Source organism: Dreissena polymorpha, chromosome 2 (genome assembly GCF_020536995.1).
Source record: "Dreissena polymorpha isolate Duluth1 chromosome 2, UMN_Dpol_1.0, whole genome shotgun sequence".
Classification (NCBI taxonomy): Eukaryota; Metazoa; Mollusca; class Bivalvia; order Myida; family Dreissenidae; genus Dreissena; species Dreissena polymorpha.
The window spans coordinates 123,071,197-123,092,939 of NC_068356.1; the positions used below are offsets into that span (position 1 = coordinate 123,071,197).

General features: G+C 34.3%; 1 protein-coding gene across 2 annotated transcripts in view; it reads left to right on the forward strand.

Moving 5' to 3' along the window:
- Positions 1 to 21,743, forward strand: part of LOC127868839 (dual 3',5'-cyclic-AMP and -GMP phosphodiesterase 11-like) — a 97,700-nt gene that overhangs the window by 23,178 nt on the left and 52,779 nt on the right. The window lies entirely within an intron of this gene.

Below are 21,743 nucleotides of genomic sequence, written 5' to 3' on the forward strand. Positions count from 1 at the left end.
CGACCAAGTGATATTTTATTGATAAAAGAACTGCATCATTCCAACAATTAACTGAATATGGTGGCGATTGGTTGCTTTTTTAATATTAGATCGTATTATCTTTTACTGGTATTCATCGCTAGTTAGTGTAACTCGAACAGTCCCTGGGGAGTTTTAATCGACGATGTAAGTAATGACTATGAGATACGCTCAGTGAAACGGGGTTCAATGCATAGACGAATAGTGTCGTCGTCTGCACATGCTTACCATAGGCGAAACGCGCCCTAAACTGAATCACCGCCAAAATGAGACTTCCTTTAACCAAAATATACCAGAATCGGAAAGTATCGTCCATGATTAGCCTGTGTGGACCGCACATGCTAATCTGTGACGACACTAAACGCATGTGCATTAAGCCCTGTTTTCCTTGAGCGCGGCTCAGTTTCGGTTCACATCTGTAACGCATTAAAGGGGCCTTTTCACAGATTTTGGCATGTATTGAAGTTTGTCATAAAATGCTTTATATTGATATATTTAAACATTGGACCTAAATATCTCCAGTAAACAAACACGAATACGATTGAAAAAAAAGATCCTCAACTGGGCTCGAACCAATGACACCTGGGGTCATGGAGTTAAAAAAACTTCCACTTAGACCACTCGGCCATCCGTGCTCATGTTTATTAGAGATGTATGTTTATACTTTATATAAGCAATCCTCGTAGTTTCACAACGTATAACGACAGCAACAGAACTTTCCAAATTATTAAATCGTTTCGCGTTGCAACGCTTTATAATTTTCAGGTTTTCAAACCGTCAAAAGATGCAAATAATGGATATTTTAGAGCATGGTAAATGTTCAGTATTTATTTTTCCTCACAAATGTCATAACTAAAACGAAAATTTGCGAATCTGAAACAACTTTTTTAATGTTGTCAATTACCAAAACGTGAAAAGGCCCCTTTAAGCCTCGTTTGCTTTGATTTAGGATAAAAGTGATAGATTTTCGTCTTTGTCTTCTAAAATTTTAACAGTTTTTTGTAATCACATACCTTACACTCCCATTCTGAATATAACATACCGATATACGTCAAGTCCATGATGATTTTGGTCTTTGTTATGTCTTTAATTAATATATTTGAATTGTCAATAAACGACAATCAGTTACATGTGCACGTCCGTATATTCATTTCCATGCCTTCTTTGTCCCAACTAACGCATCCATTTTCAAGTGCAGTTACTGACTTGTATAAGTGCACTTAGTATTCTTTAACCAGCACTATCAGGCAAGTGCGAGTTGGTAAACTGACCACCGTAAAATGACGGAAATAAAAAAATCTAATGAACAATACAAAAAAAAAACTGGTTTTAAATACCAAACGATTGAACATAATGGCGCTGGATTTATTCTGGACAACGCGGTAATTAATAATTTAAGATCTCTGTTTATTTGTCCTGTTTACTTGTTTGTATATGCACAAAGGCTTTGAAGCGTTTTGTATCATGTGTTTGTTGGCTTCCAATCGTGTTTTTTTCACCGCAGTTTGCAAATGTATATATTGTATACTTCTACGACAGTGTAACCATATAATACATAGCAACACGTACATTTTTGACATTTCCTGTAATAAATGTACACATAATGGCTGGTACGACATTTATATTATATGTAAATACGTGCACCTTAAATCGCCGAGTATCGCAGAGAAGTTGAAGAATATAATTATACATGTATTCTAATCACTTCCCACATCCTCATGTTCGCGGCAGTGTATGCTATGTTGGTATTATGTCGCAGCTGGGCACAGGTTAACGACGTGGTTCGTAAAGAGGCATTATTCAAGTATTAAACATGGTCGTTAAGCCAACCACATGGTGATTGCACTGAAACTCAGTAATTGTACCTTCTTGTAAGGTATTATTGAGATTTCAGAATGTTCGTGTTTCTCTTGGATATACTATTACTGGCATGCTTTCTACGCACGATTACTATATATAATGCTATTGATGATGTCCAAGTTCTTAATAAAGGGACTCAAGACAATAGTGCGACATATGGTTACATGTTTAACCCATTTATGCCTAGAGGACTCTCCCATCCTTCTAAATTGGATCAATTTATTTCCAAAATTTGGGGTGTCCAGTATATATATTTCTATATTTAGAATATTTCTTACAGAAATTCCTTTAAGCAAACAGCGCAGACCCTGATGAGACGCATCATGCGGCGTCTCATCTGGGTCTACGCTGTTTGCCAAGGCCTTTCTCTAGACACTGGGCATAAATGGGTTAATGCTCCAATATCGATTGTGTTTGTTGTTTAATTTTCGTAAATAGTTTTTATAGGAACATGGGTGGCAAAATGGCATATGTTTTCATCCTCAATGGTTGGTTGTTATGATTACAGTCAGCCAAACACACACGTGACGTAAAGCAGCTACATGGCAGAATATGTTGCTAATGTAATCTTGTTAGATACCGGTTAATCTGGAATACCGTTAGATTAATTCGGAAGAAGTTCCATTATGGACTGAAAAGAAAGGTATTATCTCTTACGATTTTGAAAACTATTTAAGACAATTTAACAGTCCTGAAGTGAATAAATGGTGTTTCCAAAATGCGTGTTTGTATGTTTACTGTTTGTAAGAAATACACATGGACCCTATCCTTATATTTAAAATTCTGTTCAATTCGTTGAATAATCGAAACAAACTAAAATCTTGTTGTCTAAAAGTGCTATGTTCGTTTCCTACTCATTGTCAATATCGTTTCACCGGCTCTTGTTGTCTGTTAGTCTCATTTATAAGACGCGCGAAGAATTTAGAGATACTTTTTATATGGGCTAAATTGCTCCAAATATTACCCATATAAAAAGTAGCTTAATATTTAAGAGCGTCAAAAATTTGGACTAGTTGGATGTAGACGTGTATTTTAATCCATTTATGCCTAGTGGACTCTCCCATCCTTCCAAATTGGATCAATTTATTTCCAAAATTAGGGATGTTTAGTATATTTATTATTTCTTACATAAATTATTTTAAGCAAACAGCGCAGACTCAGATTAGACGCCGCATCATGCGGCGTCCCATCTGGGTCTACGCTGTTTGCCAAGGCCTTTTTTCTAGACGCTAGGCATAAATGGGTTAATATCCAGATCCATTCGATTAAAACTGAAGAGCCCGTAAGCATAAAAAACCACGAGGTGAAGTATTTACCGTGTAGCAACAATAACAATGTGGTCCGGTCAGAATTATTTTGTTAACAAAGACCTCGAAACCCCAGCACAAACAAAACACACTTTTTTTGTCCAAGTAGGTCAAATGCTGACAGGTTTTTACCAGCTGTGGTAAGAAAATATCCTTCTTTATCGGCTATCAAAAAAGTCTGAACGTGCTACCATAATGTAAATATAATAAACCCCGGAACATACCGTAAAACTGATTTAAGAAGGGATTTACGATCGTATTTTATATCGCTCCGTAACATTTGATGGCTGGTGCCATGACCAAGTTTGAAAGAGTCGTGGGAAAATGCAATTAATTCAGTGACTGATTGTGTTATTGCAAAATCTGAAAGTCTAGAGGTGTAGTAAAATGAGATCTTGACCTGTTCAGCCCGAATTATGACACACATTTTCACATCGAGTAGTACTTTAATATATGGGCCGCGTTCTGTGAAAAGGGGATTTAATGCATGTGCGTAAAGTATCGTCCTAGATTAGCCTGTGCAGTTTGTAAAGGCTAATCAGGGACGACACAATCCGTTTATATTGAATTTTACTTTTAAAGGAAGACTGTTCCTGACGAAAATCATGTTTCAGCGGAAAGTGTCGTCCCTGATAAGCCTGTGTGGCTGCACATGTATTAATTCCCCTTTGTACAGCGCGAGGCTCATATGTATAATTGTTTTAAAGCACGTCCTTTATTTTGTATGGGAAAAATGTCCACTAATAGAGAGTGTCATTAATTAACGCCGATCTTCTATTTTGTTATGGAGTGAGTTGAAAACAATTTATGTTTAAAATATTTCAGAATTAAGAACACAAAGAAAACAGAGATGGTAATTTTAATTTTGTAGAATTATGGAACATGGCCTGTTCTTAACATTATCCTTTCAGGAAGGTGAATTTCAAAACATAATGATACATTGTGTCCCAATGTTTTCATGCAAAGCACCATATTATTGACAAAGTATATTTTATTCATAAAATATTACAATATCTGAGCACAATACTCCGTTTCGCAATCTTCCCATATTGAAATACATTGACCATTACGTTAATTAAACAGTCCATAGCAAAGAATTAAAATGCATACAGTGTTGAATGGTAATATATGAGTCGTGTTCTGAGAAAACTGGGCATAATGCATGTGCGTAAAGTTTCGTCCCAGATCAGCCTGTGCAGTCCGCACATGCTAATCAGGGACGACCCTTTTCGCCTTAATTAGATTTTTGCTAAGAAGAGACTTCATTTAAACGAAATATGTCATAAAAGCGGAAATTGTCGTCCCTGATTAGCCTGTCCGGACTGCACAGGCTTATCTGGGACGGCATTTTACGCACATGCATTATGTCCATTTTTCTTAGAACACGACTCATACAATTATGACTATTATTTCTAGTATTGTGGTGACTGTGTGTAGTTCACAACGTTCATGAATTATCCATGTGTGTGGATACTAATGAGATTTTAAACGGCTTCGCAAGTTTCAGCTAGTTTTCCGGTATGCGATTTTAATCTTCCAACCCCAGGCGTCTGTTAATGGTTTATATTATCGTATATCATAGATATTACTGTCTACGCATTGATTCAAACCCACCAATCCATCGTTTTCACAAAATAATTTGCCCAGGCTCACTGCCAGTAAAACTTTCACACAGGGAAATGTATTTACACTGATTTTTGGGGTAGATGAATGTGTTTCAGTCCTCATACAAATGACTATTCAAATTATATATTTTTTACAAACATACAACATATTCCAACCATTTCCTCCCTCGGAATAAAGACTAAGTTAATGTATTCCCTTGTGGAATTAAACACTTGATTAAAATGCTTACGAAAACGCATTTTTGGATTTGAATACCATTTCAAAGGCCTTTTTTTACCTATTCGTTGTTTAAATCACATTTTTTTTCATATTCCGACATTACAGATATGAATTGGGGCAATTTCCGCTACAAATATATACACCACAGAATGTAACGATCAGCATGTTTGATGTATTGGAGTGTTTGGGTAACAGAGTTTCTGTGCAATAAACCGGTCGTATATCTTGTAAGAAGCGAAAACGAAATCGATTGATGTCATTGTGAATGGAAAACATTTATGGGGCCAAATAAAAAGTATTATGTTACTAAATATGGAATGAAAAAAAAAATCGGTAGACTTTTAAAATGTTTTCATGTAGTACTATATGTACTTCATCCATTTCAATCAAACTTCATGTAGTTAATTCATTAAGAAACAAAATGCATGTACTTATTTAGAGAAAAAAATAACTTTTAATTGTCAAAAAAGTCTTTAGTTCTCGAGTTATTATCTCAAATTTAATAAGGTACAGCTAGCGAGCATAATTATAATAATTTCACATTATTCCAAACTGACTTGTTTTCATTTTTAAAGGCTATATTAAATCATTTAGATGTGGGATAAAACGTTCATTTTACTATAACATTATGCGTGTTTTAAAGCTGTTTATGACCATTAAACTTATGAGAAGCGGTTTGTTATCGTTGAACCAACATACAATTCAAATAGAAGAATAGCGTGCGAATGCTGTTGCGCGTTCTGAATACAATCATTAAACACTTATCAATTGATGGGAATACAGATACACTAACTAATATTTTGTACATTTGTATCAATATTTATATTGTCTGTTCACAAATGACGTTCGCTGTGTTCGTTCGTTCGTTACCCTACAAAAGCATCCGTCTTTGGCCTTCAGTCGGAATTTGGTAGGCCGAATTCGCTCAGAAAATAACGTAGCGCATTGATGTATTCTTTCCCACAATACGTAAATAATCGCAAGATATACATTGTTAATGCAATTGCACTACGGTTTTAAAGGAACTTGTTAACATGTTGTATTATGTTTTGAAAATTGTCATTTTCTGGTTTATTTAAAAACAAAACTATATTATTTAATTAAATTGTAACAATTATCATATCAAGCAAAACCTTCAGAAAATGTTATCCCAATAAATATTGTATCTATTTCTATTATTAAAGTAATTATCAATGCAAAACACTATATTCTTAAATAGTTTTCTTATTCTTGGGGGTTGTTTCGCTTGATTGGACATTTTATGAAATTCTCTTTTGAATTTATACAGCAATTTCTTTGCCATTCGGGTAAACAAGTCCCTTTAATTCACTCTGACCGAATTCAGTCCACATCTATGTTATTGCCAAGTTTACGTAAATGGTGCGCACATTTGGCCACCGACAAACCCCTCAGTGGCTCGCTTGACGCATGAATTGTGCAATGTGCTTAAAGACGTGTATGGTTAAATGATTTAACAATTGGTGTTATTTGCGTAGCGATTTGTCATGTTTGAAGGGCGATCTTAAAAGCTTTTATGCCTCATTGGATTTCAAAACGTTACAAGGTTTACTAATGTCTCGGTGCAAATTAAATCCAAATTCGTGTTTTGCGTTGTTTTTGTCATTTCTTAGCAACCTGACGTTTGTGCTTTGTGCTTTATGTGACATTCAATCACAAATTAATAACAAAACGTATCACCAGCTAGTATCGAAACGTATCCTCCTCATCACATCATCATCATTTTATCTAGCACCACTAGCACCCGCATCACCACCACCACCACCACCACCACCAACAACAACAACGTTCAAACCACCACCAATGCCGCCACCACCATCACCACCATCGCGGCCGTCACCTCCATCACCACTACCACAACCACCACCACAATCACCACCACCACAACCACCACCTCTACCACTTCCAACAATCTTAATAATTGTCTGCGTCGTAGTTTTGTCTTCAAAAAGAAACGAATACAACATCGCACATTACATTCTTTAGGCGAATGTTGTTGTACTGCGTCATCAGTATTTTCATCACCATGACCGTATAATAAACCCACTTTGTCGCATTGTTGTCCAATGTTATCCAAGGTATTGTGACCATAATGTCATTGTATTCTGATACTGCTGCGCTGGTGAAGGCTCATTTACGAGCTAGACTTACGGTAATTAATTAACCATCCATATAAAGGGAAGCTTGCTGATATTTACTGTAATACCTGTAGTGTGGATATTAATTATTTCAAATATTGCAGTCATATTGTGCGTCACTAAGTGGCTGTTCGTAAAATCTGAAATTCACTTAACGACTCGATAATACAGTCGTTTACTAGAAATGTGTTTGCATTAAAGCATGCACTTGATCGCATAATTTTTAGCAAATTATATGTGTTAGTATAGGCTTCTTATTAGCGATATCGCAAATATTGTGTTTACCGCGATAAATGTTTGTTTGTTTAGTTGGTGTTTTTCGCCGATTTTCAAAGTATTTCAGTCATTTCACGGCGCTCCATTAAAGGGGCCTTTTCACAGATTTTGGCATTTTTTAACTTATTCATTAAATGCTTTATATTGATAAATGTAAACATTGGATCGTAAAAGCTCCAGTAAAAAATCAAGAATAAAATAAAAAAAAAAGGAAAAGAACATTGCCCGGAGCAGGTTTCGAACCAGTGACCCCTGGAGTCCTGCCAGAGTCCTGAAGTAAAAACGCTCTTACCTACTGAGCTATTCCGCCGAGTACACATACTGCACGTATTTTATACCTTATATAAGCAATCTTCGTAGTTTCACAAAATTTAACGACAAAAACAGAACTCTCCAAATTATTCAATCGTTTCGCGTTGCAACGCTTTATAATTTTTAGGTTTTAAAATCGTCAAAAGATGCATATAATGGCTATATTAGAGCATGGTAAATGTTCAGTATTACTGTTTCCTCACAAATATCATAACCAAAACGAAACTTTGCGAATCTGAAACAACTTTTTTCAATTTTGTCAATTTACCAAAGCGTGAAAAGATCCCTTTAACAAACGCAATCTTCCTGGTTTGGCTGTTTACCAGGACAAAGTGCTTATACTTACGCGAGTTACTGAGACCTGCCCAATAAAAATTTGAGGTAGACAGAGAATGGTCGTAGAAAGGATATGAACCATACCCACACAGCTGTGGCTGGGCCGAGGATCGAACCCGTGATCCTCGCATTTGTAGTCCAACGATCTACCAACTTAGCTAAAATATAAGGAAGTAATTAGTTTAAAGTGATATTGTGTGCATTTTTCACTGTTGAATTGAGCTGAAAAGAATAAACAGATCAAAAGAGTTAGTTAAAATGTGGTAACTGACCAATTGTCTACAAATCATCTTGCTACCAGTTGTTTATACAAAATTTGTATTATATTCGATATTTTACATGACTGTCCCAGTCCTCTAAGCCGAAATGATCCGTAAAACAAAATTGTGTCTTTGTGTCGTATGAACGAATCTGCACTTATTTTTAATTTAGATTCACATCGTACATCGAATCAATTCTCTCGTCAGTTGTCAAAACGAAAGTACGATTGATATTCAAAGGCATTATTTTTCTCTTTCCGGCATATTATTTAAGTATGTTGATGCTGCATTAACAAATATAAGTGTGTATGAAGTGAAAACACCAAAAATAAACAACGGTTGCGATAAACACCTATAAACATAGCTTATACTGTTAGATGCGCATAATATCACTTTAAGTACGTCTCGGTTTAATTGTAGGTAATGAACATCGCGAATACTTGTCTGTTACCTTTTTACAGAGCAAAATCTCTTGAGGTCAAATCAAATAATTATACATATGATAAAATGTCCGTATACTCGTACTACGCGTATAGTTGCAGTCATTCAAAAATACCTTACGAGATGTTAAGTGGTCTAAATCTATTGTCAAGTGGCTGTTGCATGCGATGTGATGACGTCATATTTTCGAAAACCGACCCCCTGTATTGTGGACTCAGGATAAATGGTAATGTCCCCTACTTTGCGCTAATGCACTTCGCGTATTTACCAACGACATTCTTGAGATAAACTGCCCCTGATAATCCCCGCGATTGTATGTTTGATTGACATCCAGACTGATCTGTTCGAATTGTGCGTGGATTTTAGAGACGAAATCGCTAATATTGCATTTCTGTATGAAATTAAATGTCATGACGACCGATGAAATAATACACGAGTTTGTAGAAAAACCAGAAACAGGCGGCATCTTAGTTGCGGTTAATATTTTATAGATGAAATACTTTTTACATAGCATAAACATGAATTGATTGTCTATTTACTAAAGAAAGAATGTTTTTGTGTCTCTTAATTTTCAAAACTAGTATATTGTTTGGACACCTGTGTGTTGGAAATATTTTTGTATGTAAATTTTCGGACACGAACAAAATTAATTATTTAATAAGAATAATTTAATTAAAACGTATAGTAATTACGGGCATACCACAATTAATTCCATGTAAAATGGGGAAATTATTAAAAATATAATTTAAGTTCACATCCATTTGTTTTCGATAAAGAAAGAAAAAAATACAGTGCAGTTTTTTTTAAGAATTATCTTTAAGTTCACGCAATAAAATGCAGGTTAATACTATCTGTAATGTGTGCACAAAGGCACATAAATAAAAGATGTTAAGATGCAATATTTCAAGCAGCTGTTTCAGAAGAAAATCAGAGTTTCCCCATGAACTGAAAAGTTTTCGACGAGTCGATCTCCATGCAAATTTGAATCACACTGAGAAACCCGGAAATATCCGAAATCGCAAAACAAATGCAATCTGCACATGCGTCATTCGTTTACGAGTTCTTTGTTTTTTTCTGTTCTAATTTAGTCTATAAACATGTGTTTTTTCATGCGGCTGTTTCTATGAGTTTAACAATATTTTGTAGTTTGTTCTCAACCAAATTTTTAAATTATTGAATGAGTGAATTATTGTAATTTCATTTACAACGCAACGTATTATCATTATCATCATTATCCTCCTCCTCCTCCTCCTCCTGCTCCTCCTCCTCCTCCTCCTCATCATCATCATTATCATCGGCGTCATAATTGTCGTCGTCGAAGCCACCAGCGTCAGTGTACACAGTCTGCGTTGTTGCAGCAATTGATCTGTTGACAAACATAATTACGTCGAACAAACAGTAAACCATCGGATGGAACAATTTTTGATTGCCCAGAAATAATTAAGTGGAATGGTTTAATATTTCCACACGCCATTGTCGCAAAAGTTGATTGCTACGACAATTTTAATGAGGTTACGGGGTTGCTACCACAAGCGAATTGACTTGGTCCAGATAAAATATCAATTTATGCCCGTTTACAAATTCCACTTTATTCTCGCGTAATCCATAAAGATACCACTAGACAAATACAGCTACTGTAATTTACAATTTGTTCGTTTGTTTGCCGATTGAAGTCATATGGAATGGAATAGATGAGATTTGTCGATGCAGTGTCAAATCTATTCTATTTTAGGAGTTTGTATATACAATGACAATATTCGTTTTCATTAGTAACCAATATAATTTGACGCTGTTTACGTGTTTGCGACAGTATTAACTTCCATTTTACCATGTTGTTTTCATTTAAATTGATTTATTTTGAAGGTATAAAAAACTTAAGCAATCTCCGGGAGGGGGTTAAACCGTCATACCGTAACAAAAATGTCTCCTTTTAAAGGATTTTAAGTCCAACAGCGTAGGTGATCCATTTCATTTGCAATTAATCAGGGACCCATTACCAGTTTTGATTTTCAGTTTCTAAAGCGTTTAAAAACCGATATTAATTCATACAGAAAAATACTAGAATGTCGGAAAAACTGATTACTAGGCAAAGGAAGCAATAATAGAATCAGTATACAACACTTGACATTCGTGAAATATTCGGGGGTCGATATAAAGACCAGCCCTAAGTAATGTAGTATTCTTAACTTTAAGTGTAATATAGTGTTTGAATGATAATACTGTGTAATGTATAAATATAAGAGATACATTTGGATTCGTTGCTATCTGAAAGGGGCGTTGTTTTCAAAATGCAAAATCGGTAAGTAAGATGTGATCACAACGTAACTATGTTGATTACCTAATGCAAAAAGAGCTTATCAAACTGACCTTTACATCATCGACCAATCGCACCCCCGTTCGTCAAATTTTCTTGTGTATATTGTCATTATTGTGTACTTCCATTTACATATTAACGGTAAGCGGTAGACAAAACCTGATAATGAAATTAAATGCACAGTATTAGAATAACAAAGCCATGTGTGCATTCGTTGATTTGTTCATCAAATATATCAAAAGTTTGCACATTTTGTTATAAATATTTGAAAACTACCTTAACACACCCACACAATCAAACTTTTCGTTGCACAGCATATCAACTCTCTCGCAGTTGGAACATTAGCATTTTCAGTGTTGATTTTATACACACTATGTTTAAAACAGTTTGGAATTATCCATACAGTAAAACACCATGGCAAGAAAAAATATATTTAAACCCAAATACCAATGCGGTTTTAAAATCAAATAATAACAACGACTTTCACAGATTCTGCATACAAAAACCTGTTATATAATTATTCTCATGTAACGATGAATTACGTGCCCTTTATCTGCTGCACATTTGGTGTAGTAACGTACTGGGCCATCTTTATGCTTGGAAGAAATAAAGTAAATTACGTCTTTATTGAAGCATACAAGTATATACGTTTTTGTTGATTGTTATTAATATTAATTTGGAATCGACACATAATGCTACCTTTCTCGAAGAAGGAAATAAAACCAAGGAACAACAGCAACTCTGTTGAATGTTCCCGCAAACATTTTTTACTGGTTTCCAACGGCATTATTACCATTCTTATTTCGCATAGATCATTTTAATGTTGATTGTGAACCAGATTCTTCAGCGGGAGGGACATTGATACAGATATGAATTGATATGAAATATTGCTAGTAGGTTACACGGTTTGCCAGAACGATTGGATGTTGAGAGAAAAATATCACCATGAAAGAATAGCGTTTATCAAATACCGCTTCGCCAGATTTCGGAATTGAATGTGACATTTTTCAATAATAATTTCGGTGAAGAAAACCGTTTGACGCGTGTCCTTTCACCAAGTACAGATTTTAATTTACAGGATATAAGTAAATCCAGAAAAGGCTCAGTGCAAAATAAAGAAGTAAAACGAATGAGTGCATAAACATACGAACGAGCGAGCTAGAGTCAACAATTGACCGAACAATTAAATGAATGAATGAATTAAAGAATAAATGAAGGAACAAACGAACGAAAGAACCATCAAACGAACATACGATCGAGCGGACAAACGAACGAACGAATTAATGAATGTATAAATACTGTTTTTATGCCCCCGATCGAATGATCGGGGGTATTTTGTTTTTGACCTGTCTGTCTGCCATTGTATGTGTCTGTCTGTCATTCTGTCCCAAAACTTTAACCTTGGTCATAACTTTTTTTCAATATTGAAGTTAATTCTGGATATTTTAAATTACGAATACCATAATCTCATTACTTTAAGTAGTGTAGTTTAAGTGGAAAAAAGCGATGCATCATTTATATTTTTCAACGATTGAAAAGACATATTTCAGGTTTTGAAGTAGCATTGATCTGATCGGAACTGTTTGCTATCTTAATGCCTACTGTGACCGACTTACGTTTTATCTCTGATATCCATTTCCTCATATTACCACTAATAGGTTTGAATTTGCGTATCAATTATTTCGTGCATTTATTAAATCAATAATGTGTGTATTTGATCTTTGTTAAGGTACTTTACTTATTTCCTGGATTACGAGTTTCTTTAATAAAGTAAAATGTGGCGTTAGCATTAACAAGGATGGAATAATTTAGCCTGTTCGCATTCCGTATGATCAAATCTGATTAAAAAAGGTCTTTATTAAGTTCAGCTTCACTCACGGTACACGTAGGGTATGTTTGTTATATTTTCTCTGTAAATATAATGGAGTGTGCCAATACTGATAAGCAATCAAAATCTAAACGCGTATACTCACTATATGACGTAATTTGGTGTGTGCTTGTTCCGTATGACGCAATCGCTATGTTTACATTTTAATGTTCTAGCTACTGTTAACATACATTTTGGTGCGATCGATCTTGGCTATGGTTAATTATCCAAATTTGGTTTTCCTTTTGTTCGAGTTTTGATACCGCCGTGGTACTGTGTCGGATGGGAAATGGCTTAATTTCGATAAAATAGGAGCCTCGCTTTGGGAAAACGGGGTTTAATGCATGTACGTAAAGTATCGTCCCAGATTAGCTCGCGCAGTCTGATGTGGGACGATACTTTCCACCTAGCCTGCATTTTCGTTTAGAAGAGAATTATTTGACAATAAATAATGTCAATAAAGCGGAATTGTCGCCCTTGATTAGCTCGTTCGGACTCCAAAGGTTAATCTGGGACGATATTCTACGATATGCGTTAAGCCCGGTTGTCAAAGTGTGCGGCTCAAATATATAGCATCATCTTCATAGACATGAATGACGTAAGATAATAGGTCTAATACATTAAATATTCCTATAAAGATCTTAGAAAATTTACTCGTAACTAACGTCGTCGTTATGGTTCTTTCAAGTACATCTTATTTTTTAACAATTTAGTAAACGACACCATTTTCATTTAAAAAAAATAATAAGAGAAAGTAGGTGGCTGTCGTATAGCCGATAGTTTTAGTATTTTCCTCACAAAAGCCTTGTATGATAAACAAACGTTCTGCATCTCACAAGAACACGACACCTTGCCATTTTCTAGTTATCTCTTTTTCTCCGCAACATTATAAGAAATAAAAGAACATGATACAACTCTTATAGCGTATTAATACTTGTAATGAGAAAAAAAGCAAAAGAAGGGTGAATAAAGTGCACATCTGGCCAGAATGGAAATATGTGTTTGATTTGAAGGAAATGTCTCATTATAATACTCTCAATGTATTCAAAGAAACCATGTAAAGGTTGGAAACCAACTGACTTTAATTGCAATTATGTGTAAATAACATCCATCGTGTTGACCTATCAAAATATGTGATTTGCAGTCCGCAACGTTCATAGTAGTTCAATAGGGAAAGAACATGAATTTTTCTCATGATGAAGAAAAGATATTTTAATTGTTTGCCATATACACGTTTAAGAGAAATGAGAAACATTAAAATTGACAAGGAAGGAAAAACATAAGTAACAATTAGCACCGGGAACTCTTAGCAAACAAACACAAGTTTGACTTCAACAACCGCCTTTGTCTATATCACGGGCTATATTCTTATCACGGATTCCAAGCCTTATATTTTCCATAAAGGATTTGACCCGATGTTCATCTTGCACGCAAGGAACCAGGGAGTTACTTTTGTTGTTCGGTTGATTATCAATGATCACCTCATCGATTTGCAGTTGTCAGGTGTAATATCGTAGCTGTAAAGAACCACCATTGTTTAAATTCTTTCTTCTTTTCTTTTTTTGTTCTGTGACTTTAACATTCACGATACGCTCAGATCGCGTTTGAATGCACGCTGACTTCAACGTTTTTTTGTCAAGCTTGTTCGTTTGATTTGTAAAAGGACGATGTTATGTTCGTCCGTTAAAGACACACTTCTTTCTGTGGTGTCTTGTGTTTTTCATCAGTGTTTCGCCATTTCAATTATTTTCTTTCGTAATTTCATCGTAATTCATTCTTATTATTGTCAAAATTGGAAAGATCTTTTAGAATGCCCATTATGTATTCTCACGAGATGTCTTAAATATCCCTATATCTAATTTGTTTCATCTTATAATTTGCTGTAAATCAAACAAATGCGTGTGGCATATAATGTTGCTGTCCTTAATTCTAAGTCGAGATCGGATGTGACTAAAATACACTGCAAAAAGAATCTTTGAATGGCGACGGACATTTTGATGATGGATCAGAAAATAAAGTATATTTAATGACATGTTTGTAGCAAGAATTATCCGCGCCAATATGATAGATCGTTAAAGAAGACAGGCGCAAGCAAATCCTTAAGAGGCTTATGAGAGTGTTATTGGCTCGAGGCTTGGTCGTTTGGTAAAATCATGAAAATAAATTTGGATTAAAACTGACAGCCATGCATATATGAAATAACTATGTATCGTAGCAAGCGCTTGTCATGTGCCCTTTCGATGGAAGAAATTAATACTGTTTAACATATTTTTCATCAAAGCCTGCTCCTATCGAATGTATTGTCAATCTACGAATTTGCTTTATTACATATGTACCACAGGCGTCCCATTCGTTGCCATCACGGTTGCTCGTTTGATGAAGACCATGTTTCTGTCGTCGATAATGAACATACATTTCCTGTAACATATGTTAATATTCATGTGTGATTGTATTGTTTTATAGTAACACGTTACAAAGATGAAAGGATATTACCATACGGTACGTTGTATCCTTCCGTGGAAAATACTGTGTTGGGACCACACGCCCATGTGTTGAACACAAAAACAAAAATTGCATATTCATGTATAAATAAATAAATAAATAAATAAATAAATAAATAAAGACATAAATGCATAAATGCATAAATATTAATATAAATATAAATATAAATATAAATATAAACAAATACATATAAAAATATATAATTATATATTTATATTTAAATATATAAATATATATACGAATTTATCAAATTCAAAGTCAACATTTTTATTCGTATACATTTTGAGTGCCAACAATATGTTCTAACTGAATTTGACTCCGAGGTCCTTTGGCAATTAATTACTTTAATATATGTAGACAGTTATAGTTAACCTGTTTCATTTAGATGTCACAGTGATGGAGTAAACGACTCAGACATGATTTCTAGATCAAAAGATTGACAATAACCATAACAATTGCGCTTTGAGAATAGCCCGAACACCTCACAGACCGTATTAATCTATCAAGCGGCAATGTCAACTCATTCGAAGAATGATCGCAAAGCATAAGCAAAAAAACAACAACAACATCAAACGAAGTGAAGCCGACGGATAATTAATCCACGTGGATTAGTTGTCATAAAATATTGTGTGTATCGTAGAATCAATAAGTCTTGTGAATTCAACTATATTATTATTAATTATCGTTGGATTATTTGCTTATTAATTTCCGGTGGGGAATGAAAAACATGCTCTTCATCAGACCAATAAAGAGGTGATTTGATAATGACGGTCTACATCGATCGCCCTGAGTCAATATAAGCCTTGATCAAGGAAAGGGGGTTTAATACATGTGCGTAATATCTTGTACCAGATGAGGCTGTACTGTTCGCAAAGATTAATCAGGAACGACCATTTTCGCGTTGATGGTATTTTTCGTTTAAGGAAGTCCCTACTTAACAAAAATTCTGTTAAGACGGAAAGTGTTGTCATCGTTAAGCCTGTGCGGACTTCACAGTCTAAAATGGAAAAGCACCATACGCACATGCATTAACCCATTTATGCCTAGCGTCTAGAAAAAATGGCCTTGCAAACAGCGTAGACCCAGATGAGACGCCGCATGATGCGGCGTCTCATCAGGGTCTGCGCTGTTTGCTTAAAGGAATTTCTGTAAGAAATATTCTAAATATAGAAAAACATATACTAGACATCCCTAATTGTGGAAATAAATTGATCCAATTTAGAAGAATGGAAGAATCCACTTTGCATAAATAGGTTATTCCCCCATTTTTATAGAGCATTGCTCATATTTAAAAAGCTCAATATCAATGTATTATTTTTATTAAAAAAGCAATGTATTATTATGTGTCACATTTAGGTGAAATATTAAAAAGTACATCTTTCTTTAGAACAAAATCAAATAGCGTTAATAAACGAATATAAAAAATAACCAATATATGTTCAGTGTACACTAGAATGGAGAAAGTCAGAAGAAAAACATTGAAATAAACCAAACAATGAAGTAGGGAATTGTATGATTGTAAATAATGTCCTACAGTTATCACTTAGGAACGGCAAAACATCGGTCCTGGAACCATGTTAAGTCTTATTTTACTTTATCTTAATGCCATATTTGTATTCATGTGTACGTACGTCCAATCTGTGCCTTATGTGTTAGTAGTATAAACAGAATGCGTTTGTCACAGCACCGACGTCATCAAACATTGATGTTGCTTTAAAATATTAATTTTGGTCCGGTTTTCGTCTGATCAAACACAACGATCAAGCGGGAAAACATATGAATACTCAATAGTCAGGTTTACAAGCGTAGATTGCAAATTATTGTTGACGAAATAAACTCGCCCCAACTGCCGGACAAGTGCGACCGAAAAGTTGGACGGGACTACTTTTCATGGATTAAAATAGTGTAACGGAAGAAGGATTGACGTATGCACTGAACTATGACATCAATGAAGAACTAACAATATACATTTATAATGTTTTGACGACATGGTAACAATGCGGATGGGCGTAATACCAAGAAATATGTTACAAGTAAAGTGAGGAGATATCTTGATCGTTACAATATTTGTCAAAGTGTAATAATTATGATGATGATGATAGCGATGATAAAAAAAATACTACTACTACTACTACTACTACTACTACTACTACTACTACTACTAATAATAATAATAATACTAATGATACTAATGATAATAATAATAATAATAATAATAATAATAATAATAATAATAATAATAATGATAATGATAATAATAATTAAAAAAAAAAAATAAAAAAAAATAATATAATAATATAATAATAATTATAATAATTATAATGGTGACATTAATAATAATAATAATAATAATAATGATAATAATAATAATTATTATAATACTAATAATAATAATGATAATAATTATTATTATAATAATAATGATAATAATAAAAGTGATACTGGTAATAATGACACTTCAAAGTAGGTTTTCAAACACGCATTCAGAAGTTGACTTATGCTCAACTTAAATTCCATCAACTTAATGAATACTAAGCTAGCTTGGGTCCTTGAAGAACATTTGCAGGCATTTTCAGATTTTGTCCAAGCAAGACAAACGATGTCAACTCAGCCATTCATTAGCACCGGCGACATGCAAACTGACAACCGTTGCACACAGTCATAATCATACATCAGAATGCGTTTTTACCACACATTTTACTCTCTGCCAAAACGCATGTGCAAATCGCTAACAAATAACCAAGGTCAAGCAAGAAATAAGGAAACATGCATTTTATGTTATTTTGAAAAGTATGCCGTTTATGTATACACGGAAGAAAGAGCTACTTTCATCTTATTTAAGCTATCGTATTGCTATCCATGTTAAATGTGACAGTTTATGTTGGTTGTTAACAGAACGAGGTCATCATCGGAAATCAACATATGTTTGGAGTTTCGGAAATTAAAATAGTTTGATCATAATCATAAATCAGTCAAGATTTCCGTGTTGTTTCAAGTGTCCCATCGTGCTTGTGCGAACAGTCATTAGTGAACTGAAATTTTATATATTGGAGCATTTCCTGTCAGTTATGTAGAACTATTATTGGCATTAAAAACCAACAACAGAAATATGTGTCACCGTATTTCCTTTCAAATCCACAGATTTAAAGTATTGTTTCAATGAAAAATGATAATGTAAACCTCGTCGTGTAAACGAGAACCAAATCAAATTAAGTATTTCAGTATCGACTTGTCCAGCGCTATAACTATTCTCATGCGCTATTGTTAAACCGCACAAAAAATCTCAGCGACAAACAGAGGAATTTCTAATGATACCTATTGGTTTTAAGGCAAATTCGATAGATTTTAATCAGCTTCAAAATGATTTGTTTACTTTTTGAGTTCTGATTCATCTTTTGTTACTTGCACATAAATTAGGGCAGCAAAGATATTCATTTGAAATGGTACCTATCGGGTTACATGCAACGTTGAGATCTTTAATCAGCCAGAAAATCGTTTTTGATCTTCAGATTTCTCATTAATCTTATATGACATTTAGCAAAAGTGATGGTGTCCTAATTGATTTAAGCCTCTGTAAACTGTATTCCATTTCACGGTAAACAGATGATTATTCTATGATCTTTTGCTTTATTCTTGAATCGCATGCGCAAACGTTGTTGCATTAGAGTCCACATTAACTAATGAGCCGAATGCGACTGTCAATCAACTGGATATATGCCTGTTAATGGAAAACGAATATAGATATGTTTATCGCATTTCTTAAACGAAATTGTTTCACAAGCTTCACACAATTAAAGAAATACAAAACTACGCGGCTTGAATGATATGATTTTAATGTTTATTTTTAAACATGTGCAAAATGAGTTTTTTGTTGGTTTTAACATATATATTCAAATACATAGTATGTGTTTATGACATAAGTTACACACATCTTAAGTTTGTTTGAGTGTATGATTGGAACGTTAGTTAAGCTAGTATGGTTCCTTTCCTCAGTAATATATTTACACACATATGACGGTTATTGCATTTTAAACACTAAACAATGATTCGAGGTTGAACACATTTGTGAGTTGGAACCAAAGTTTTTTGTTTTTAAATGTTGAAACAATGTATAAAGAAAAACAAGTTGACGTAATTATAATGAAAGAAATTATTTGTAAAATAGTGTTGAAACATTGAGAACCATTCTGAACCTTCCTGAGCTTTCGATGAAACTATGGATTGCATCAAACACAGAAAAATTATCTATTAAGGAAATATTATAATCTCCATACAGTAATGTTTTGAGTGATATATCCGTGTATTGTTCTACAAATCTTACCAAAAATAATCTTTAAGTTGAATTTAATAGACAGACCAAGAAAATGTGAATGGCGTCTTCTATTTTTCCACATTTATCATATACATTTCCATTCAGAGAAATTTAGTACTTAGACGCGTGTGGGCATCACGTGTTTTCTCCGCTTGCCATACTTAAACAACGGATTACAACACAATTTGTTTAAAATCAAGGGCCTTTTTAAATTCAGATATGTTATCAAAAAGCTTTGCTTCGTCTGGAAGTGTATTCCAAGCAGCAATTGTTGAGGGCAAGAAGGAATGTTGGTACAGAGAAGTCCTAGTGCGAGCACCGTCTAAGTGGGATGAATTACGTTACGATCTTGTAGACGCACGCCAACTGATTGTGGAGACGGTGAGGACAAATATTCTGGACTAAGACCTTTGACTTTTTTTGAAGAAACGAATGAGTTTGTGTTTGCACCTTCTTGTGCCAAGAGATTCCCAGAAAACTGCACTAGAAAGTAATCTTGAAGTCACAAGTCGGGAACATCCGGGCCCGTATTCACCAAACGATTCTTAGACTTAAGTCTAAAAATAAAGAAAATTCTTTAAATTAGAATATTCAATAATTTCTTTAATTTTGAGTCAAACGTGATAATTAATCACCTATATCTACATCATTTTTCATGTAGAACATTTTGAGAATTACATGATCACCAGTGGTAGCTTGTATATATGTAAACACTGAACGCATTTTTCTTGGTTCTAAGTCTATTCTTTCGTCTTTATTATTAAGTCTTTGAATGGGTTGGTGAATACGGACCCGGGAAACAATGCGGGCAGTTTCAGTTTGACTTTTTTCTAACTCCTTTTTTGCATACATCATACAATCATCCCATACACCATCTGCATATTCTAGAATTGGTCGAATAAACGTGAAGTACATTATTTTAAGAGGCGCTTTGATAATAGCCTGAACACTTCACGGACCGTATTAATCTATTAAGCGGTGATGTAAACTCATTCGAAGAATAATGGTAAAGCATGAGAAAAAATAAACAACACATGAAGTGAAGCAGTCGGATAATTAATCCACATGGATTAGTTGTCATAAAATAATTTGTGTATCGAAGCGTCTTTTAGTCTTGTGAATTCAATTATATTATTATTAATTTCCGTTGGATTAATTGATTATTAATTTCCGGCGAAGAATGAAATGCTCTTCATCAAATCCATTAAGCGGTGATTTGATAATGGCGGACTACATCGATCGAGTTAATATAAGCCTTGATCTATGAAAAGGGGTTCAATACATATGCGTTATATCTTGCACCAGATGAGGCTGTACTGTTCGTACAGATTAATCAGGTACGAACATTTTCGCGTTGATGGTATTTTTCGTTTAAAGGAAGTCCCTACTTAACAAAAATCCTGTTAAGACGGAAAGTGTGGTCCTTGTTAAGCCTGTGCGAACTTCACAGTCTAAAATTGAAAACCATCATACGCACATGCATTAATCCTTTTATGCCTAGCGTCTAGAAAAAAGGCCTTGGTAAACAGCGTAGACCCAGATGAGACGCCGCATGATGCGGCGTCTCATCAGGGTCTGCGCTGTTTTCTTGAAGCAATTTCTGTAAGAAATATTCTAAATATAGAAATAAATACACTAGACATCCCTAATTTTGAAAATAAATTGATCCAATTTAGAAGGATGGGAGAGTCCACTAGGAATAAACGGGTTAATCCCTATTTTCCTAGAGCGGAGCTCATATTTAAAAAGCTTAATATCAATGTTTTATAATGTGTCACATTTAGGTGAAATATTAAATTTCTTTACAACAAAATCAAATAGCGTTTATAAAGGAATATAAAAAATAACCAATATATGTTCAGTGTACAATCGAATGGAGAAAGTCAGTCGAAAAACATTGAAATTAACCAAACAATGACGTAGGGTATTGCATGATT